Source organism: Henckelia pumila, chromosome 1 (assembly GCF_033568475.1).
Source record: "Henckelia pumila isolate YLH828 chromosome 1, ASM3356847v2, whole genome shotgun sequence".
Taxonomy (NCBI): domain Eukaryota; kingdom Viridiplantae; phylum Streptophyta; class Magnoliopsida; order Lamiales; family Gesneriaceae; genus Henckelia; species Henckelia pumila.
Genome location: NC_133120.1, coordinates 135,180,763 through 135,194,582, shown reverse-complemented (window position 1 = coordinate 135,194,582; position 13,820 = coordinate 135,180,763). Strand labels below are relative to the sequence as shown.

The 13,820-nt window shown below is 37.1% G+C and overlaps 1 non-coding gene across 1 annotated transcript; it reads left to right on the top strand.

Moving 5' to 3' along the window:
- The first annotated feature begins 2,035 nt into the window (after positions 1-2,035).
- On the top strand, positions 2,036-2,142 carry LOC140876892 (small nucleolar RNA R71). Its single transcript, XR_012149122.1, has one exon. It is a non-coding gene; the product is annotated as a small nucleolar RNA R71 (small nucleolar RNA).
- Positions 2,143-13,820: the final 11,678 nt, after the last annotated feature.

The following is a 13,820-nucleotide window of genomic DNA, read 5'->3' as shown; positions in this document are numbered from 1 at the left end:
GATACCTGCATCCAGAAGTTTGATCGTTTCAGCTTTGACAACTTCCTGCATTTTTGGATTCAATCTCCTTTGTGGTTGGACCAATGGGTTGATGCTCTCTTCCATTAAAATCTTGTGCATGCATATGGATGGATTGATTCCTTTTATATCCGCCACTTTCCAGGCAAACACACTCTTGTGTTTCTTGAGCACCTCCATTAGTCTGGCCTCCATCTCACCTGTCAAAGAAGAAGATATTATGACAGGTAACTTATCATTCTCACCTAAAAACACATATTTGAGATGGATAGGTAATGGTTTCAATTCCACAGTAGGTGGTTCCTCAAGGCTTGGTTTCTGGAGGATTAAATCCTTCCGGTCACCAAGGTCTTCAAGTCTAAGCTTTCCACCTCTTCTCCATGACTGGTTGTCATTCAAATATGCAGTCATCTCTTCAATTCTGTCACTGAGATCTTCCACATGCTCAGATATAAGTGCAGCTTCTAATGGTTCCTGAAAAGTATCCTGCAAATAATCAAATAACAGTGAGTCCACTACATCCAGTTGAAAACATTCTTCATTATTATGAGAAAATTTTAAAGCATTAAAAACTTCAAACAAAATTTTCTCTTCTCCCACTCTCAACAGTAACTCTCCCTTCTGGACACTATTAGTGCCTTTCCTGTTGCTAGGAAAGGTCTACCCAAGATGAGTGGCATGTCCAAATCCTCTTCCATATCTCGCACCACGAAGTCCACGGGGAAGATGAATTTGTCCACTTTTACAAGCACGTCCTCGATTATCCCCCGTGGATATTTGATGGACCTGTCCGCCAGTTGTAATGACATTCTGGTGGACTTTGGTTCTCCCAAGCTCAATTTTCTAAACACAGAGTAAGGCATTAGATTTATACTAGCACCCAAATCACATAAAGCTTTATGAAATTGAATATCATTAATCACACAAGGGATAGAGAAACTCCCTGGATCTTTTTGCTTTAATGGGATTTTATTTTGCACTAGTGCTGAGCAATTCTCAGTCAGACTAATCATTGCATGCTCCTTCAGTTTCCTCTTGTTGGAGAGGATCTCCTTGAAGAACTTCGCATAGCTTGGCATTCGCATCAGTGCATCAGCGAAGGGAATATTAATATTTAATTTCTTGAATACTTCCAGGAATTTGCCAAACTGAGAATCTAGTTTTGCCTTCTTCAGATCTGCAGGAAAAGGTGGTGGCACAACAATTTTTGCTTGTGAAGTGGGTGAAAGTGTTGGGATAGATGACTTACCTGAAATTTTTTCTGATGCCGCCAATTCTGGCTCTTTCTCGATTTGTGGCGCAGGCTCTACTGTCTTTCCACTCCTTAGTTCAATTGCTTTTACCTGCTCCTTCGGATTCTTCTCCATGTCACTCGGCAAGGTACCCTGATCTCTGCTGGAAATTGTTGTGGCCAATTGCCCTATTTGATTCTCCAGATTCTTTATTGAGGCATCTTGATTCTGCATGCGGGTTTCAGTAGATGATATGAATTTCTGCATCATCTGCTCCAAGCTCGATTTCTCCTCTTGAGGCTGTCTGTCGTAGTTCTGATTCCCATATGGTTTATTGTTCTGTCCACCCCACGAGAAATTTGGATGTTGTCTCCACCCTGGATTATAGGAATTCGAGAATGGGTCATTCCTTGGGCGATTTTGATTTCCCATGTGACTTGCCATAACTCCCTCTGGTTGAGAAAATATTTGACAGTCTTCGTGAAATGCTCTGCACCACATTTTTCACACCACACTTCTTGAACTCGCATCACATAGTTTCCTACACTCAGTTCCTCAATTATCTTGTTCATGACTTCAAGTTGAGCGGCCACTGAAGTGAATGTCTTCTGACTGCATTCCTTTCTGATTGAGGATGATAGCTACTGGATGCCATCTCCTAAATTAACTCATATCCGTCCTCTGTTTATTTCCGTAACAGATTTCCACCTGCAGCTGCATCTAACATGGTACGATTTGAGTGAGGAAAACCATAATAAAAAGTTTGTACCATAAGACCGTCTGGTAGTTGGTGATGTGGGCATCTCCTCAGTAGATCTTTGTAACACTCCCATGCTTCATAGAGTGTTTCCTGTTCACCTTGAGCAAATGTTGTAATGTCTGCTCTGAGTTTTATTGATTTGGACGGTGGGAAGTATTTAGTGAGGAAGGCCTTTGCTAGATCATCCCAAGTAGTGATGGACCCTGCAGGTAGATTGGTTAGCCATTCTTTAGCTTTATCTCTTAAAGAAAAAGGGAATAAACGCAAACGAATAGCGCCATCAGAAACTCCCTGCATCTTAAAAGTATCACAGATTTCTAGAAAATTTGTCAGGTGAGCATATGAATCATCTATTGTCATCCCACCAAACTGGACTATGTTTTGCACCATTTGAATGATAGCAGGCTTTATTTCAAACTGATTTGCTGCTATTGTTGGCCTGATGATGCTTGGTCTGGCATTTTCGATCGATTGCAAAGCGCTATCCATCATGGATATGTAGATAAGTGGTGCAAGATTCTCTTCTTCTTCCAATCCACGTAATCGTTCTTGGTCTGCCATTGCTTCTTTTTGTTGCCTTCTTCTTCTGCGAAAAGTTCTTTCAATTTCTGGATCAAAAGGCACGAGTTCTTCTTCTGGTGAATGTTGCATGCACTGCAAGAGTATCCTACAATTCACAGATGGAAAAGAGTGATTAAAATTGTAATAGAGAAAAATCAAATAAAACAAATTAAATTCTCAATAGTCCCCGGCAACGGCGCCAAAAACTTGATCAATGGAAAACTAACACTTAAATTTGCTATAAAAATCTCTCAGTTCCAGTCGAAATAATCGCAAGTGCACGATTCAAGTTATAATAAAAATGTACTGAGTACGAGTATCGTCCTCAGGGACTAACAATAATAATTTGTTTCTTTAATTTTTAACTACACAAAGTATCGAAAAGTTGATTTTGAATTCTATCTAACATTTAATACTAAGAACTCAATGTAAATAAATATAAGTTTCACAACCAAGAAACCAATTCTCATGACTGAAAAATAACAATTTGAAAAGATTTTGTTGGAATTTCGGTTCACCTTCCTCCTAATTGAACTGGACGATTGGAACTTAATTTATGCGCATAAGTTTGACAAAAATTCCTGAAACATTGACACTCTCTCTCGAGGTTATGCCAAACTAATCAAATCAATGAAACAATTAAATCTCTTTAATTGTTTATCACGACTGATTGCTTTGCGTTCTATGAATTCTACAGCTTTCAACCTGGTGGTCTATGACTATCAACATGTACTAAATACCATATCTCTATGCATATTTTAAGTCCATGGATTCTATCATTCGTCCTAACTATGAACTCATCTCTCGACAGCAATTCACAATTTACGAATCTATGTCAAGGGTAGCTAATCATCAACATAGAGAAAACACATGATAAAATCAATTATAAACATAAATCAAATCTCAATACATCCGGTGATTCAATCACACTACAGTGTTTTGGGGTTCGGATCCCCTTGATTCTAACAAAATAAAAGTTTAGCTACTGAACGTCATTACAAAATTCAATCTAAAAAATGTTTAACATAAAAATTCAGAAAAGAAGAAGAGAAAAACTCCCAACGGAGATGAGAAAACTTCAAACTCTTAGCCGCCGTCTACCTCCTTCTGTGAGCCTCTGTTCATCCCTTAAATCTATGGAAGGAATTGTATTTATAGTCCCCAAGAATCCTTCCCGAAATAAACTCTCCAAAATATTAAAATTCCAAATCTGCGCATCGCGCCCGAGCGGTAGAAAAGTGCCGCTTGGGCGCCTGAAAAATTGGCAACATACTGTTTTGCTCATTCGTGAGTGCGCGCGGGCGGTAGAAAAGTGCCGCCCGGGCACCTTGTCTTATGGCCAGCTACTGTTTTTCCCAAACATGAGTGCACGCGGGCGGTAGAAAAGTGCCGCCCGGGCGCCTTGTCTTTTTCCAGCAATATAAATTCCTTCTCTTGCTTTCCTCACGGCCTCATGCATGCATCGCCTTCTCACCAAAAATCATCATTTCCTAATGATTTCCTGCAGTATAAATAAATAAACCAGAGGAGTGACTACAAACACAATAAAACAATAAACAGAACAATAATGGTAAAGAACAGACACAACGTAAACGAAACAAATGCAAAACAAACACAAAACATGCAAAATAACGCACAAAAACGACTCCTAACAGAATATTCGAACATGAGATCGGAGCTTCCGATCATTAGTTAGGCCATGTAGATAGTGAGGTGTCAAGAGGATGTAGACACTTAGGTGTTCGAAACTTCTGAAGTCCAGATCTGATCGTCTGAACATAGCTATCCCACAAGGCATTGAAATTCTTGTGACTCATGGAAATCATGTGAGTTTGGAAGCTCTGAACTAGAGATCAGAGAGTCCAATCGTGCTCTATAAAAATCGGGCACAAATTTCTCATAGTTGGTATGTGTTTGAGTGTGCGGGTTTCATATTCATCGTATTTGTGGGTGCTTCTAGTTGTCTTCTCAAAGTCTGGCTAAAAGTTAGATGCTTCTAGAGTTGTAGCGGAGTTGTATCTAAATTGTAGGGCTTCGACAGTGGCCTAGCAACAAATGCAATTATATGTTTAAACTCTCAATAGATTTTGGGAGTAGCTATTACTCTAGTTAAGGCTTTTAGTAAGTTAATAGTAATATGGCATTCACTTTATTATAGGTTTGTACTGTTGACCTTTATGATTTTAAGTTACTTGTTAGATGTACAAAAGTACTATCCGAGATATCTTGGTCTAGTACGCATGTTCTATGTGTTGCATATTATCCGGAATGTTTTAAGTGCATATGCTATGTCACGATTATTATGCTGCATACATATCATGTTGAGCTTATATTCTTGAGATAACCCGTAGTGGGGTCGGTCATCCCCTTTGTCTTTGGGTGGATGGTTGGACCCGTTATTACGGAGTCAGCTCACCAATATCCACAGATTTTATTGTATGTGAGCCACAAATTGGTGCGATGGCGTAGAGTGCTACATGCCATAGCGCCATCAAATTGAGTAGAGTTCTTGATCCCGATCCTTGGTACCCTGTACACTTGCATACATGCTCTCATAGCACTTGTATACACATATTTTAGTATAGAGCATCTTCAATGGTCACGTCCTTGGTATTTGTTTCTTGGATAGCCTGTGATGTCCGAAAAATCCATAAATTTACTCCCGAGAATTTAATTCATTATTATGGAAAGTTATGTGTTTAAATTATTAAATTATGAATTCTTATGAAATAAAGTTTTTGATGTTTTTCAGTTATGGGTTTAATTCCGGTGACGAAGATAATCGAGACTATCCTATGAGCAAGGTTTAAGAAAATTTTAAATAAAGTATGTTTTATGAAGATTTTTATTTTAAAAGTAGGGCATGATTATTAGGGGTGAGCAATATTTCGGTTAAACCAAATTAATCGACCGAACCGAATGAATTCGGAAATTTGGTTTTAGTGTTAGAAAATTTCGGATAAATCGGTTAATTCGATTCGGTTTTCGGTTTATTAAAAAAAATTCGGTTAATTCGGTTAGAGCTTAGAGCTCACGTCCAGTGTTTTGTTGTTATCTGGACACCCCATTAGACGGGGCAGTTTCAGGTGCAGGTAGTGCACCCAGGGACTCGGAGGAGTCGGAGACCAGTTAGAGAGACAACAGGAATTAGCTTTAGGATTTATTTATTAGACTGGGTTGTATATCGAATTGTTTATTTGTCGGTTGTATTCTTCCGTCCAGTACTTAATTAAGCTTTCGCGTTTATTTTCTGTTTAGAGTTAATTACATGCTTAATTAAGTTTATTCTCTGATTAGTAGTGGATCCGGTTTGGGTCACTACAAGCAGTTTAGATGAATCTTTTATGAGTGCTTATGTAGCTTGTATCTTCGTGTATCTTGCTGATGTAAATGTTTTTCCTTTTGTTTTTGTCTGCTCTCTCTCTCTCTCTCTCTTTTTCTTTGTGCCTTCTTCGTTCATTTATATATGCATCTTTGCAACGTTCATTTTTGTCATAAATTTATGTCTCTTTTGCCTCTTGGATCTTCAATAAGTCTTTATGAGAGCTTTAAGGATGTTGCTCGTTTTTTAATTAAAGTGTCTGGATTTTGTAACAGTCTTTATATTTGAAATATATCTTGAACAATTTGTTTCCTCAGCAGTTGATACTTGGACTAGATATGTGAACAAACTTCTTCAACTAGTCTTGAACTATATAAATATAATGTCTGACTTGACTGTTTAGTCCTGGACTGCTTGCATATCAACTAGACTACTTGGACTGTTTGTATACTGATAAGTGCATTTTGTATGCATTATTTTATGTCTATTTTTCATGCATTCGTATGGTCTCATAATGTTTTATGTGTGTTTTTATGTGATTTATTGCTTATATGTGAATTTCATTTTCCGGGTTAATTTTGTAGGAAAATAAATTTATGAAGAATGAATTACTGAGCATCCATGATTCAAAAATCATATTTTATTTTAGAAAGATCCAAATCCGAGCTCCACCATTCAAAATGAAGTTCAAGATGTTTGTGAGACCTCGGTTCTAAACAACTAATCTCGGATTAAACAACAATTTAAGCATACAAGATCCAAGATTAAAAGCAAAGAATTTTTTTTTTAAAGGGGGGTGCGCTCGGTCTGCTAAAAACAGCAGACCGAGCGCGGCCGGAGCAGCAAAGCTTCTGCCTTGCTCGGAAGGGGGTGCGCTCGGTCTGCTAAAAACTGCAGACCGAGCGCCTCCTGTACAGAACACAAAACGTGCAGAAAAGCTCAATTCACCCAACTCAAAATCTTCAAAACCTCATCTATTCAACATGCATAACTCACTCCAATCAACAAACATAATCCAAACAAGATAATTCTAGAGTTATACAATCTCGAACTTGTAGAACATGCTTCTGTCTAGCTTATTCAATACAAAACATAACGAGTACGAATCCAATCTAAGTTCGATTACAAAATCAACTTCTAAAACTCCAAGGCCTCACTCTATCAACTCGACCACCTATCCATGCGATCTCTGACTCGGTCCTGCCCCACCTGTTGCCAAGCACACATACAAAGACAAGACAACAGCCGGATAATCCGGTGAGAATAATATTCCCAGTAAAAGAGGACAAACATGCATATCAATTAATATATCAAAACATGATATATATATATATATATATATATATATAAACAAGACAAGCAATTCCAAAATCATGTCTAAACTCCATTCAAATGCATAACATGCAATGCATGTCTTTAAAATCTGGGATTATCAAGTTTGGATAATCACAAGGTAAAGGTTCTCTGCTCTTTTCCTCTATTGGGATCCCGAGGATGAAATATCACACAAATCACACCGACTCTCCCCTCGAGGTGGATAGTGCATATTTCAATCCTCTAGACTCTGAAGCAACTATATAGAGTTAAGTCGGTCATTGCAGTAAATCGCCTGTCAATGCCCTCTACTATAGTTCTCAGAATGTCTAGCTCAAAATGAAATAAAATCAATTGGCTCAATATGAATGCAATGAAAACATAACTCATTAAAGTAACTCAATTAACATGCAAGTATGTGATTTTTCTGGAACACTCGAATCAAGTCGGATTCGAGTTAATCGTTTCATTCCAGTCTAAGTCGTCTTATACCTCTTCTCAAGACGTCAATGCTCCAAACCGACTACAATCTTCAAAGAGATTCAACTCCTGCAATCTCACAACTCAACGGACTTCGAACGAATCTGTACGGAGGCGAGAGAAGATCAACAACGACGATCAAACTCAATAGCCAAATATCATCAACTCAAAACGGTTCAAAATCCCAAATTCAAACCGACGTCATAAAGGCTAAATTCTAATCAAACTGAAATCGTAGACATCATAATATCAATCCAATAAACTTAAATCAACCAAAATTCAACCATAACACTCCGATTCCAACAAATCAAAAAAACTTAACTTTCGAATAATCTTCCAAAAATCAAAACAATTCCGAACGTCGCTTTAATTCAAAACCGACAGATAATAAACGATCAGAACTCTGCCAAGAACAACATACTCGAAACTCAATCGATTCTAACAACATCCGAAAAATAGAATGCATCTGATCGTAGAAAAACTTACGATAGAACGAAGCTCTCACAGCCGAGATCGCTAATCTGCCTTCAGAAATAATTTCCAACTGACGGATTGAGCTCGGACTGAAATCCCAAAGCTTGAAGAACTCAAATGGTGTCTTCAATGGAGGAACCAAAGGAAAGGAAGAAGATAGGTGGAAGAAAAGTCAAAAATCCCTTATAAATATCTAACAATTCCCAAATTTGCATTTTAGTCCCTGAAAAATCCAAAATTTGCAAAAAGGGCCCTGATCAAAATCAAGTCGGCTCTTGAACTCTGTAATTTCTGATTATCTCAAATAAAGTCAATTAAGATAAAATCTGGGCGTTACAATAAGCAGCTGTTAAAATTTTAGGTTGATCCGACGGCTAGAACGCAGGATATGAATTTTTCAAAATCGTTGCGCGCAACAGAAAATTGAGCTCGTTCGAGCGAGCGAGACGGGCCAAAATTCCTTCGGATCAGAAAGTTGCTCGCTCGAGCGAGACTTGTGCTCGCTCGAGCGAGCGGAGCGTATATAATTTATATTTTTGGAAACTTTTTCTCGGGAAGGATACTATCTTTTGAAGACCCTTGGGCATATAAATACGAATCTATTCATCAGATTAAGGGTTCCGAACGCAGACAACACAAGGGAGGCCTGCTTCAAAGCTTGGGAGAAGATTTCTACACTTTTTCTTCTTCTGTTCTTATTTATTTTTATTTATTGAATTATAATTTCAATTATTGAGTAGTTTTTTTTCAACCAAGATGGCGTGATTGGGTCGAACAAATTCATGTAGAAAACTTGGATGTTTGTTTGGGATTTTTCAGAGTTGATTTTATTTTATTGATTATCAGATTTATATTTGTCTTGTGAATAGTCTGATCAACTGTTTTCTTTCATGTTAATCGATTCCAAGTCGACAGAGGAGGTATTATTTCGATCACTTTGATAATCAACATATTGTAAAACCAACTAGAAATAGAATTCGGTTTCAGTTTGCGGTTTGGGTGAAACTGAATTTTCACAAATATTTAATGCATTCAAATTTGATTAGAATTATTAAAGATTAATCCGCAAATATTTGAATAGGTTTGATTGTTATAGAAATATACCTTTGAACAAGTTAGTAGAATTCCTGTAATCTAAGATTAAATCTGAGTCCTGAAGCAGCTACATGTTACATGATTTGTTCGGTACCTACGTGTGTCTTGATTTTCTCGTTTTAATTAAATTTTCTTTTCAACTATTTTAATTCTTATTTCTTCAGAAGTTTTCATTATAAATTCTTATTTTATTTAAATCAAATTGATTTTTATGATTTTGTCTAGATTAAGCTAAATAATTAATTCTTGAGAATTGACTGGAGTCCCTGTGGGATCGATACTTGGACTCTCGATCCACTTTACTATTACTTGGCCTGGTACGCTTGCCAGTAGATTCATATCACATCAATTTAGCCGGTCATATACCTATTGGACTGCTTGCATCTGGACAGAATTTCTTGAACTTAAAATATTTATGCCATCTTTGACTGCTTTGAAATATTTCATTATTTTTTTTCAAATACCAAAACTTATCCCAAAACTTCCTAAACTAGGTCAAAGGTCTAGCTATCTACAAGAAATTCTCAATAAAACAACGATAATAACTCGTCAGACCCAAGAAAATGCGGATCTCTGAAACTGTCAAGGGTCGTGACCAATTCAAAATTTCTTCCATCTTACTAGGATCAACCGAAACTCTATCTCTAGAGATCACATGACCAAGGAAGAAAACTTGGTCAATCCAGAACTCACACTTGCTGAGTTTGGCATACAACTGATTCTCTCTGCAGAACTGTACGGAGATGGTAGACATGTTCGTCAATGTTGTGCAACTAAATCAAGATGTTATCGATGAACACTACCACAAAATTGTCCAAGTAATTTCGGAAAACCCTGTTCATCAAATACATAAAGACATCGGGCGAGTTTTTCAAACCAAAAGGGATCACTAAAAACTCATAGTGACCATATCTCGTACGAAAAATTATATTCGGAATATCCTCGTATCGTACTCGCAACTGATGATACCCAGGCCTCAAGTCAATATTGGAGTACATGGAAGTCTCCTGAAGCTGGTCAAACAAGTCATATATACCGCATCGAACCATCTTTCTTCTTGCCAAACAAGACCGAGGTTCCCCAAGGTGAAACACTTGGTTGGATATACCCCTTTACTAGCGGATCCTGAAACTGCTACTTTAACTCTCTCATAACTGAAGGTGCTAGAAAATAATGTGCTCGAGTAATTGATGATGTCCCTGACATCAACTCAATACCAAACTCTACCTCACGGACAGGAGGTAACCCTCTAATTCACCAGGAAATACATCCGGAAACTATTGGACCATTGGTATGTCCTCAATATCCAAACTGTCTAAGTATGCATCCATGGCACAGATAAGGTAGCATTTCCCGCCAGGCTGTAAAGCACAACGGGCTTTCAGAGTAGATACAATCTGCATCGGGGTCGCGCTACCTCACCGTAGAAAAACCAAGTATCACCATCATCAAGAAGAAACTGGATAAAAATTTGGTAGAAATACATTGTTGTTCTATTGGCAGTCAGAAGGTCAATCTCGATAATGCAGTCAAATTCATCCAACGTTAAAACCATCAAGTTGGCACACAACTGATGACCCTCAAAACCCATAGTACACCCTACCACTAGATGCTTAGCTAAAACTTCCTGTTTCATCGGGGTCGAAACAGCTAAGAGGACGACTAGGGAAATGTAAGGAAACCTAAATATCTTGACAAATCGTGCAAAAATGAACGAATGGGATGCACCAGTGTCAATTAATACAAAACAGGTATACCACATAATCTAAAAGTACCTACAATCTTGCGCTCACACTCTGGTTTAGCTTGCTCTTGGTTGAGTGCAAATACTTGCCCCTGAACATGTGGGAGTGACCGCTAAAATCGGTTTGATAAAAATATACTAGCAAGCGCACCAGGTCAAGTAATAGTAAAGTGGACTGAGAGTCCAAGTATCGATCCCACAGGAACTGCAGTCAATTTTCAAGAATTAATTATTTAGCTTAATCTAGACAAAATCATAAAAGCAATTTGATTTAAATAAAATAATAATTTAAAATAAAAACTTCTAAAGAAATAAGAATTAAAATAACTGAAGATAAAAATAATTAAAACGAAGACAACCAAGACACACGTAGGTACCGAACAAATCATGTAACATGTGGTTGATTCAGGACTCAAATTTAATCTTAAATTACGGGAATTCTCCTATCTTGTTCAAAGGTCTATTTCTAGAACAATCAAACCTATTCAAATATTGATGAACTAATCTTTCGTAATTCTAATCAAATTTGAATGCATTAAATATTTATGAAAAATAAGTTTACACCCAAACCGCACACTGAAACCAAATTATATTTCTAGTCGATTTTACAATATGTTGATTATAAGAGTGATCGAAATAAATATCTCCTCTGTTCACTTGGAATCGATTAACATGCAAGCAAACAGTTGATCAGACTATTCAGATGACAAATATAAATCTGACAATCAATAAAATAAAATCAAGTCTGAAAAATCCCAAACAAACATCCAAGTTTTCTACATGAATTTGTTCCGCCCAATCACGCCGTCTTGGTTGAAAATAAACTACTCAATAATTAAAAACAATAATTCAAACAAAAATTAAGAAAGAAAAGAAGAAAATAAGAAAAACTCTAATGGAGCTTCTTCAATCTCCACGCCCGTATCCGCCGCCTCTGTCTGCCGTCTGGAACTTCGGAACCCCCTAAAATATGATATATCTTCTATTTATATGGTCCAGAACCCATACCAATTAATTTTCTTCCAAAACAAGGACTTTTCGGAACAAATCTGACGCCGGAACACGCGTTCACAAGCTTGGAGAAGCCTCGCGTGCGCGCAGCACTAAAAACAGAGTCTAGATCAGCAACTCTCGCGCACGCGAGCGACGATTTTGAAAAATTCATACCTAGAGATCTAGCCGTCGGATCAAGCTGAAATTTGGACAGAAGCTTCAAAAATCTTGAAATTCATTCTGAACGGTGGAGATCTGATTTATATCTTTCTAAAATTAAATTTGATTTTTTGAACAAAGCTACTCCGTAATTCACTCTTCAACAATTCATTTTCCTACAAAATTAACCCAAGGAGTGAAATACACACACATGCACTAAAACACATAGAAATACATAAACACAATATGAATGCACACAAAATAGATAAAAACCTATCACAAAATAATGCACACAAAATGCACTTATCAACACCCACATACTTAAACCTTTCTTGCCCTCGAGCAAGATATGCAAAAAATAATATACAAACAACGACATAAATAAGAATGAATCATGAACAACATAGCCTCCGATAAGTTTCAAATTCAACAACTAAAAGCCACAAAAACTTCTGATTGTTCACAATACACTGTCAGTTTAACGTAAACGTGTGTGTGTGTCATGTCATTCTAGTTTCGTGCAACTTCAAAATAATCTATCCTAAGAATGCTTAACGACCTATGACAAATCAGTGTAAGTATCACAATCCAGCACTCCGTCATCCCAACAATCCCAAACAAAAACATGTACTTTCTTGAGATTAATTACGTACCTCTAGATTTTGCACCCGGTATTTTTAATAAGCCCCAATAATTACCCGCAAACTTAGCTATAACTAAGATAGGATTCGAATTTCAATCCCGTCGTCTATAGCCCGAATGGAGCATCAATCTCATTTAACCCGCAAACTTAGCTATGGAACAAAGATTAGGATTTCAATCATTGCCCAGGCCTAGATGAAATTGTTATTTTAAAATTTCAAATTTTCAAACCTATGGAATCCGCATACTTAGTCAAGAACAAGAGATTAGGATTTCAATCTCTGCTCTAACCCGGATGAAGTTAACTTAATTTTCAACAAAAGTTTTTTCAAAAATTTTATAGGGACGCCCAAGATCATACATACAATGTCTAACAACTATCAAGAATCCAAAACACTATCATGAACAACAAACACCTATTGTCGTGCAATGATCAACCAAACACGAACTTCATCAATTAAATCGCTACACTATACTAGTCTAACATGCGTGCTTAAAAATGATTCACGAGTCAACCAACAGCTTCTCATGTTCAATCAAAAGCAACATTTTTAATAAAAAAAATTCACAACTCTATCATCATCGGCTATTATGACTCATCCTACTCATGCAACACAAAACAAAAAAAAAACAAAAATGAACGAGATGCAAACAAACACAAAACATTACTAATGCAACACAAAACACAACAAACAATAAAATAAACTAGTCTACCCCCCATACTTATCAAAAGCATTGCCCTCAATGCTTCTGAACAATGAACATAATGCATGAACAAACACACAAATGCAAGAAAAATAAAAACACAATGAAAACAAAAGTAACACTCCCCTGGTTATAGATTCATCTTGATCGTCCTGCTCGGCACATCTGTTTGGGGCGACATCAGTAGATTGGGTATATCACAGGCATGACAAACTGACATGGGAAAGAAGCAAAAATAAAATAAGGAAAAAAATTAAAATTACGCAAAAAGAAACAAAAAAGAAAAATAAAAAGCACTGGGTTGCCTCTCAGTCAGCGCTA